This window comes from Magnolia sinica, chromosome 7, assembly GCF_029962835.1.
Source record: "Magnolia sinica isolate HGM2019 chromosome 7, MsV1, whole genome shotgun sequence".
Lineage (NCBI taxonomy): Eukaryota > Viridiplantae > Streptophyta > Magnoliopsida > Magnoliales > Magnoliaceae > Magnolia > Magnolia sinica.
Genome location: NC_080579.1, coordinates 52578379 through 52587949, shown reverse-complemented (window position 1 = coordinate 52587949; position 9571 = coordinate 52578379). Strand labels below are relative to the sequence as shown.

Sequence of the window (9571 nt, the reverse complement as noted above, 5' to 3'; positions counted from 1 at the left end):
TGGCACACCATGGTGTGTACAGTGCCATGAAACTATTTGGGTCAAAATATCCTTTGGCAATTTTGGGTGTGAATGTGAACAGTGGCACATTCTTTTTCTTTTTTTCTTTCACCATCTACCTGCCAGTCACGAATGGAAAGCTTGGGCCATGAGCCATCGATTGTGTGGGTCAGAAAGTGAAATGATAGATCACTAAATCATGGTACCACTTAAACAAACTAAATAATTTGTCTTTGGTGTAATTTTGGTTAAGGACATCCTATATAATCACCACACTATCCTAGGACACAGAAGCAGTTATGAATGCAATATAGCAATAGCCAAAGTTCAAATTCCAAGGGATCCTTGTTCTTGCTCCGGTGGTAGACTCTCAGGAGTTTCAACACGCGGTCAAGGTTTTGAGTATCCATAGGTGGTGAAATCCCATTAGGCATGAGTGTGTGGGGGTGTGTGTGCGTGTGTAATAAAATAAAATAAGTTCAATTCCAAGGGGGACAAAATTAGTCAGCTAAGATCGTCCGATCTGAGGTAGTTTTGGATCATGAACTAATCATGGCAGTCCATACATGAACCAAATGCCCTATTTCTACAAATTGAAACCAGATGATTCTATGTTTAATTAAGTGCGAGGATTTTGGAACAGGTCTAAGATATCCTTGTCTAATCCGCGAAGACTGGTAGCTCCCTCTTCCCTTGTTTCTAAGGCCTAACAAATTAGACGAACTTTCATGGTCATAAATTGCTGGATCACCTTACTCAGCCACAGAATGGTGTTAAAGGATGCTTCAACTTTCAACCCACCTACTTCTATCTTCTATAGGAAATAGGATCTTCTCTTCTTTTTTTTCTCTCTTTTTTCTTTTTATTTAAAAAATAAATAAATAAATTTTGAAAGGGGGAAATATGATCCTTGCGATAGTGAGGCCTCATCACACTACAAGAAAAGGGGGCTTTAGCCACGGTTCAAAACAGTGGTTAAAAAGGTTAAAAACTAAGGCTAAAGCTTTTAGCCTCAGTTTTGCCTCAGTTATCCAAACCAAGGTTGAAACCCCTGTGGCTAAAGGCTTTAGCCTCAGTTTTAGCAACCGAGACTAAAATGACTTTTGTAGCCTCAGTTCTTCGAGTGAGACTAAAAGAACTTTTTTAGCTTCGGTTTTCATGAAATGAGGCTAAATCAAAATTTTAGCCTCCATTGTTTCCAACTGAGACTAAATCCAAATGTTAGCCTCAATTGCCTCCAACCGAAGCTAAATCTATTTTTAACCTTGGTTCTCAACAACTGAGGCTAAATCCAAGCCTCGGTTACAAATTGAGGCTAAAAATGTTTAATTTTTTTAAATATTTATTTAAACTACTAATCCATTCATTCAATTCACTCATGAAACAATCAATCATGAAAGCAATAACACCAACAAAATAGCTAACAACAGTCTACTTAAAGTTTTCAAAATAAACTCAATCAAACTGTTACACAACATTAGGTTCCACAAATATTTATATTCTTATCTCTACTATAATCTCTCTTTTTCTTTTTCTTTGACTTTTCCTGTATCTGTTTTGAATCATCCGGTCTTTTATTGACATTTCTTTCATCTGGAAGCTCTTGTAAAAGAGTTTCTATAGCAGCATCAGATTTCTCTTGGGCATCTTTACCTGCTAGATCCTCCAAACGTTCCTGCCAAAGGAAGATAACCACCAACAACATTTAAACTCAAACCTCAATGAAGCGATTAAACTAAATCAATACAGTCCAGCAAGAACTTCTTCACTAGGAATAACATAATTCCCCGGTAATCAATGGCAGAGATGGCCTCAAGCTCACATTCCAACTGCTGCATGGCAGCAAGCTTCTGCATAATCATTACATCATAGCTACCCATCGGTAGGACAGCAACCTACTAATGAGACATCACTAAAATGTCATTTCTGTATTAAATATTCAACTAGAAAAAACTAACCTCTTTATATGAAGGCTGCTTTTGATTTTCCATTACGTCTAATACAACATTAAGTTGCAAATTAGGCAGCCCAAGAGTTTAGCACTTTCTTCTCTGCGTTTGCTATCTGCACTGCTTAAATAGCAAGAGAAAAGTTGTGATCTGAATATTTCAAAGATAATGATGTGAAACAAATAAAAGGGCATCCATTTCCCCATAAATCAATAATATTATTGGCAAGTAGATATCTTTCAGATTACCTTTACTCAACATGCATCAACAATTGTATGAGATAGCGACGAAGTGCAAGCAGAACATATGCTGGATTCTTTTCAGACAATCTGCCAGTAACTGATATAGCAAACTCTCGAACATCAAAATCCCATGACATGGAAAAGAAGAAAAAAAAAGAGAGAGAGTGAACATGCCCCTATGTTCATAAACATTTTTCAAATAAAGATAAAAGTTCAAATGCTCATAGAAGAGCTATTGGCAGGTTGTGCCAAAAATTATACCTCATCATTAAGAGCAACAAAGATAGCACTAAAACTATCAACCTTTGCCAAAAATTCATTGAAACCTCCATTTCCATGCAGAGATAGAAAGACTGACTGACGAACACTAGCATCAGCATCTACAACAACAGCAATTAGAAGTTTCTCCACAATCTGCAGAAAGCTTAGAGTTAATGATCAAGATGTGCAAGCAAGACCATTTTGCAAATACATATTTGATTCACAGAAGAACCTAAATAGAAGCATAAAAATTTACTTCACATAATCTTGCAAAGTTTTCACAACTTCGAAAAAAAAAAAAAAACCGAGATAAAAATATCACCCTGAAAAGCTCCGAAGGCTGAGACATAACAGTGAAATTACAACCACACATTGCCTAAAAATTTAAAACCTTAAAATAGTAACAACTGGACAATGTTTCAGGTAAATTTATTGAAATAAATTGTACATTAAAAAAGGTGGATGATGTTACCTTATAATTCTACGAAACTCCCACTTATTTCCTGTTTTCACCGGTTTCTTTGGAATGTCCCAAAGTTAAAAGGACTTGACATGATCAGTGGAGTTGTATCCATCAGAATAGGCAGTGTCATCACTGCAAATTAAAGAAGGGCCCCAGTCGAGACGGTCGTCTTCTGTTCCACCTTCAAAGATGCACCATATCCCTCTGCCATCCTGCTTCTCGGTGCATCTATGGTTAATGACTATATTTGCAACACATTTGATTCCCTTATCATGCAATGCCGTTATCAATTGCTTCAATTCTTTCTTGTTTCCATATCTTGGTGAGACATTGATGGGTAGATAAACATTACAAGAGAAGAAAAAAGGTCCATGCTCGCCCATAGCATGCATTGGGGATACAACTGCAATTTTGAAGCATTAAAAAAAATTAGGAAACAAAAAACACAACTAAACAATATAGCAATATGCCCTACAACATATCATTTCATTCCCCGCCTTATTTCATTTGTTCTTACTGCATACTAAGCAAAATTAGACAACTCGGTCCTCAAAATCATAGTACAACAACATCACTTCCCTCTATCACTGCTTTCTTTTTCCTGAAATGAGTAGGATATATATATATATATATATATATATATATATATATATATATATATATATATATATATATATATATATATATATATATATATAATCAGAGAAATCTCGCAACCCACCTTTCAAAGTGGAAGGACAGCCGCCTCAAGCTTTGGTGCCTCCACAGGTTCTTGGAGGCAAGAGTTGATGGGTAGCAGCTGGCATTGTGCATACTGCACCATCAGTTGATCCAAAATAACCAAAGCAACCATGGCTTCCACCATCGGCACACCTGCAACACCAGCAAGCAATTGTTAACATGAATCTTCTTCCATGATGTTCAATTAGGTTAAACGTAGACTAAGAAAGCAAATGACAGTTTGAATGATAGGGGGGACTTTCCCTGTGAAGGAAGTTTCTGAACAGAACTCGAGGACCACACAAGGATCATGGCGTCCTCGTACAATGAGTTCAGTCTCATGTCGGTATCTGGTCACTGTATGTTGTTTCCTCTGCAAGTGTCGCATAACAAGTCCGATAAGAAAAATAAAAAAAATTTAGCTGTTAGACTGACATAGTGTTCCCTTTTCAATCCATGCTGAATGTACGAGTGTTCTATCAGGGAGTCCAACTTGCTGCAATTGTAGAAGTAGGCTTGAAAGCTATCCTCATGGTTATCATTTCACCATTTGATATTCCACCCTACAAGAATTAGAAAAATAAAAATAAAAATAATCATGGAAACCCAGGAAACACTTTATAGTTTGAATCTTAATGGACTGGTGAGAAAGGAAAGTAAAAAAAGAAAGGAAAAGGGAACATTGTAGTTAACTTCTATTGGTAGTTTTTTACTTGAAAAAGTTGACTAAAACTTGCATTAGTTTGATTGAAGTGGAAAGATGTATCAAAACATTATTTTATGTTAGAGAAATGCTCTAGTGCTCTCATAGCACTATATCATGCTCCTAGTTGAATTGGTTTGCTTGGACAGTCTATTCGTTTGATCTGAATTGTCTAATCCATTCTTGATTTGGCCTTTTGTCTGTCACTGTCCCTTTTCCAATCCATGGATGGATGGTTAAGATTGCCTAATGAAAGTGGTTCTTTAGGATCATAAGAAATCCATGATGGGCCCTAACAAACACATGGATTAAATTGTTCACTGGACCCATTACTATGTAAATGGTCTTGACAGTCCATATTAAAGGGCATTGATCAAATGGTTAAAACTAGTCAAATTGGCATGATATTTGGATGTTAGCCCATGAGATGTGCATTGGACCTAATGAACAGTCCATATCAATGGATTGAAATCAGTGTCTCAATGCAACCAGGAGAACTATAACTTAATAGTGCTTTGAAGAGCACTGGAGCATTTCTCTTTATGTCATATCTTTATCTAAATTTAAATAAAATATTTTACTGATTATATTTTCTCTAAAACTCTAGTGCTATCTTATCTTTTTGTTGATGCTTCTAACTCAACATGTTGGGATCATTTCGAGGCAGGTGGAGCTGATGGGGGGTCATCTTACAGTGACCAGCCGAGAGAAATATGGATCAACATTTACATTTGAATTGCCTTGTAAAATTTCTCTGATGAAGGAGCCTTCTGATCACTCAGATGAACTCTCAGATATGGCTGATCATGAGGCAGTTTCTGATGCCAACACCGATGAAACCAACATCGGTTATTTCCATTTTCAACCAAACAAATTGGGTTCTATGACAAGGACCAAGAACCTGCCATCAGCCAGCAAATTGTATAATCCTTTAGAAAAGCTAAAGGGAAACAATGGAAAACAAAAGCGCCGTTTTCAGGATTTCTAACATGAAATCAATGGAAAGGGAAGACAAGCTCCAGATTTTCAGCAAAAGGAAAAAAAAAAAAACCCAATGATGAAAAATGTTAAAACAAGTATAGTATTTTATATTGCATGAAAAGGTGGGACTTTTCTTTTACTTTTGGTAATCTCGTGCATGCACCACATAGTAACGAGCATGCTTTGTCGAAGAACCATGATTCATTAAGATAATATAAATCTCGTGTCTTGATCTAAGTGGACCGTGGCCCATACGTGGATTATGACAATCAGAAGATAACAAGACAGCCCATTAAAATACGAACTGGAGCTCATGTGTTCCAAGTTGTTGGTTTGGTATAAACGAGATGGCGTTGCACTGAAACAAGTTGCAGGACAAAGCGTAGGAAGAGAAAATTCAGCAAATGTCTTCCCACATGGATTAAGTTGTGAATTGGCAACAATTTTGATAGAAGGGAAGCATGAGCAGAGATAATTTCTAACAGGAGATCAGAGTCACATGTACTACTAGTAGAGAAGAGGCAATCGAAGGTTCCTAAGAATCTGTGTTTTATTGCAGGTTCATGTATTTCAAATCACCAAAAGAAACAGAAAATCCAATGAAATCTCAAAATGTATTTCAAATACATGATATTACATAAATCGAAGATAAATCTCTAAAATCTAAATACAAAAACCTAAATTACAACTTAAATCAGTAAGAATCGAAACAAAATCCAATGAAATCTCTAATAATAAAGAGACATAAGTTGGATCAAGATCAAAACAGATCAAGCACCAGAAATCAAGAAAAAATTACAAAAACCAAACCCTAAGTGGAAAATTTTGGAGAAATGAGAGTGGGAAGCTCACCTGACTGAAAGTTAAAACCCTTCCTCTATCCTCAAATAATGCCAACTGTAAATCTGAGTAACTTCTTCAAATGAATAATCAAACTGAGAAAAAAAATCGAAAAGGATGCCGATATGCATCATCAACTCAAAACAAAAATAAAAAAGCAAAGCTCCAAACAATGAGATCGGAAAGGAAAACAGATCTATCAGCAAGAATCGGATCAAAATCCAATGAAATCTCTCAGAATCGAGAGACATAAGCTAGATTCATATTAAAATAGATTAAGCACTAAAAATTGAGAAAAAAACCATAAGTGGAAAAAAATTGGAAAAAAACTCACTGTCTTTTGAGGATCTGATGATCAGAGAGAGAGAGAGAGAGAGAGAGAGAGAGAGAGAGAGAGAGAGAGAGAGAGAGAGAGAAACGGTAGATCTGACGAAGACGAGAGAAATATTGGAGAAGACAGAGAGAAGAGCTAGGGTTCGATTCGATGAGGAGCTGATATCGGTGTATATGCCCCTTGTTTATCTAGCCTGCACGGAAATCGGCAATGGAGGAGCAGATTTCGCAGCAGAGAACAAGGATTTGCTCTCAGATCGAACACCAAACCCTAATCGCTAATACTGCAATGCAGAAACTGCTCAAATCCAGCAAATGAGCTAGAAACGATAGGATTTTCCACTTCCTGAGAAAGATTTCAGTGAAATCAGCCAAAAAAATATAAAAAACACTCCTCAGAATGAACCAAAAAACGCAGAAATTGAATTTTGAATGGCCAAATGGGGAAAACGCACGAAAATGAAGATTTCTGCCCCGATTTCTAATTTTCGATAGGATTTCAGTTGCGAAATCAGTAGAATAAAAGAGAGAGAGAGAGAGAGAGAGAGAGAGAGAGAGAGAGAGAGAGAACGAGTACCTGAAATCTGCGAAGAGATTGCTGGTGTGGAGGACAGAATTGACGTTTCTAGGCATTTTAAAGGATCGAATTGCAGAAGTTAAATGCGATTTCGATCTGTTTTCCTTTCAGAGCTTTGGGATTTTGACGGATAGAATTGCAGAAGTAAAATGCGATTTCGCTTTGTTTTCCTTTCTGGGATTTTGAGAGGGAGCTCTGATTCGAGCTTCCAAGTTCCAAAATGAATAAAAGCCACGAAAGATGATATATTGCATCCGTAAGAAACGGAATATTTCATCTCTCTACGGTACACATGGCAGCAATGCGGAAATCGAGTCCGGTCATTTGCTGGGCTCAAAATGAGATTCGGATCAACTTCATTTTTGGGTCCTGCACTAAAATTAATTCTTAATTTTATCAATTTTATGAAAATTCTCAAAAAGAAAAAAAAATCAAGATTCTTAATTTTCTTTTTTAATTCTAATTTTTTTTCTAGATTATAAATTTGTTGAAATTTATCAAAAAATTTAAAAATTCTCAATTTTTTCAAAATTATCCAAAATAAAATAAAATTTAATTCTTAATAGTTTTAGAACTTCTTAATTTTTTTCAGAATTTTTAATTATTTGAAATTTCTCAATTTTTTAAAATTTTTCAATTTTTTTCAACATTCTCAAATTCAAAATTCTTTTTTTTTTCAAAAATTTCAAAAAATTTTAAAATTCTTAATTTTTTTAAAATTCTCAATTAAAAAAAAAAAAATCATACTTTTTCATAATTATCATTTTTTTATTCTTAATTTTTCAAAAAAAAAAAATCTTAATTTTTTAAAAGTTCTAAAAAATTTTAAAAATTCTTAGTTCTTAGAAAATTCAAAATTCAAATCTCTTCAAAACTCTCAATTTTTTTTTTTTTTCAAAATTCTCAATTTTTTTTTCAAAATTCTCAAATTTTTCATAATTGTCAAAAATTTCAAAAATTATTAATTCTTTCAAGATTTTCAATTTTTTTCTATATTCATAAATGTAGCCTTTTAGCCTCAGTTCCTATGCAACTGAGGCTAAAAAGTAGAGTTTTGACCTCGGTTCTTATGCAACTGAGGCTAAAAGGTAGACTTTTGGCATGACTCAAATTGAGAAATCTACTGGCTTGGATTTCACAATCGGTGAGCATTTGTAATTTCATAAAGTTACACGTGAAAAGTGCAAGCCTTTTTATAAACATACGAGATCTCTCACACATATTATGTTAGCACATGTGGTGCGTTTGTATTCATGGACACTTGATTGTTGAAGTAGGACCGTTGGATATTTTTCATTTTAACCATCCAATAAATGTCCACCGATCTAGTCAAATAATCAAATATCACCATACACCAATTAATTTGAATTACAGGCGTACCATTTATACGATTTTTAAGTGCCTGCATATCATCCATCACATTCTGCCAGAGTATCAAAGTTAGACTTTTTGCCTTGGTTCCTATGCAACTGAGGCTAAAAGGTAGACTTTTCGCCTCGGTTCCTATGCAACTGAGGCTAAAAGGTAGACTTTTCGCCTCGGTTCTTATGCAACTGAGGCTAAAAACAGGCTTTTCGCCTCGGTTCTTATGCAATCGAGGCTAAAAGGTAGACTTTTCGCCTCGGTTCCTATGCAACGGAGGCTAAAAGGTAGACTTTTCGCCTCGGTTTCTATGCAACGGAGGCTAAAAGGTAGACTTTTCGCCTTGGTTCCTATGCAACTGAGGCTAAAAGGTAGACTTTTTGCCTCGGTTCCTATACAACTGAGGCTAAAAATGAACTTTTAGCCTCAGCTTCTTAGAAACCGAGGCTAAAAGACACATTTAGCCTCTATTTTTTCAACTGAGGCTAAAAAATTGTAGCTAAAGGCCTATTTTCTTGTAGTGTCATGAAGATTAATCTGGCAAGAGACATCAGGCTGATAGCCATTCACTTCAGCATTATAGCCTGCCAGATGTCTGGAAATTGTGTGATTTTTCATGGATCAGATGTCAAACATGTTAAGAATTGCCAGGGAAAAAGGTGCAAATACTAAGTGTGTGGTGCATGGAAAGGATAGGACTGATTTTAGTTCATCCGATCATCATCATGGTGGGGTGTATTTATTCAAATGGACTGAACGTCATAACCACACCATATGGAGCCAATGGATGATGACTTCACTATTTATTTTAATATATATATATATATATATATAAAGGAACGTTTCTATACTGAAAGCATTCTTGATAAAAAAGACAACGTAAAATCATAAAAGTCGGCCGACTGCATGGCTTCTTTCTTTGACATTAGCCATTGCTCCGCAGCATTTCCCAACTTTCAAGTTTATGGGCCCATAATCAGTAAATGGTTTGAAAGTTGAGAGGAAAAAAAACCTCAAGAGTGAAGACTTTCCCTTCACAACGTCCACGTATTGCTCTATCAAATCGTATCTTATACCTTGCACCGAATGATCCACTGCAATGGCACCTAACACTTAACACATGTCTATCTACCATTTGCC

At 35.6% G+C, this 9571-nt stretch overlaps 2 long non-coding RNA genes across 4 annotated transcripts; both read right to left on the bottom strand.

The window, feature by feature from the left end:
* Positions 1-2590: 2590 nt before the first annotated feature.
* On the bottom strand, positions 2591-3820 carry LOC131251348 (uncharacterized). 2 transcript variants are annotated; one of them, XR_009173761.1, is made up of 3 exons: positions 3637-3802; positions 2925-3516; positions 2591-2605 (listed from the first exon to the last, which is right to left on the bottom strand). It is a non-coding gene; the product is annotated as an uncharacterized LOC131251348 (long non-coding RNA). The 2 variants fall into 2 exon arrangements; XR_009173760.1 differs by lacking the exon at positions 2591-2605 and having other exon boundaries at positions 3307-3516; positions 3637-3820.
* A 118-nt stretch (positions 3821-3938) lies between these two features.
* Positions 3939-7243, bottom strand: LOC131251349 (uncharacterized). 2 transcript variants are annotated; one of them, XR_009173763.1, is made up of 4 exons: positions 7070-7243; positions 6494-6838; positions 6172-6254; positions 3945-4198 (listed from the first exon to the last, which is right to left on the bottom strand). It is a non-coding gene; the product is annotated as an uncharacterized LOC131251349 (long non-coding RNA). The 2 variants fall into 2 exon arrangements; XR_009173762.1 differs by lacking the exon at positions 6494-6838 and having other exon boundaries at positions 3939-4198.
* Between the last annotated feature and the right edge of the window lie 2328 nt (positions 7244-9571).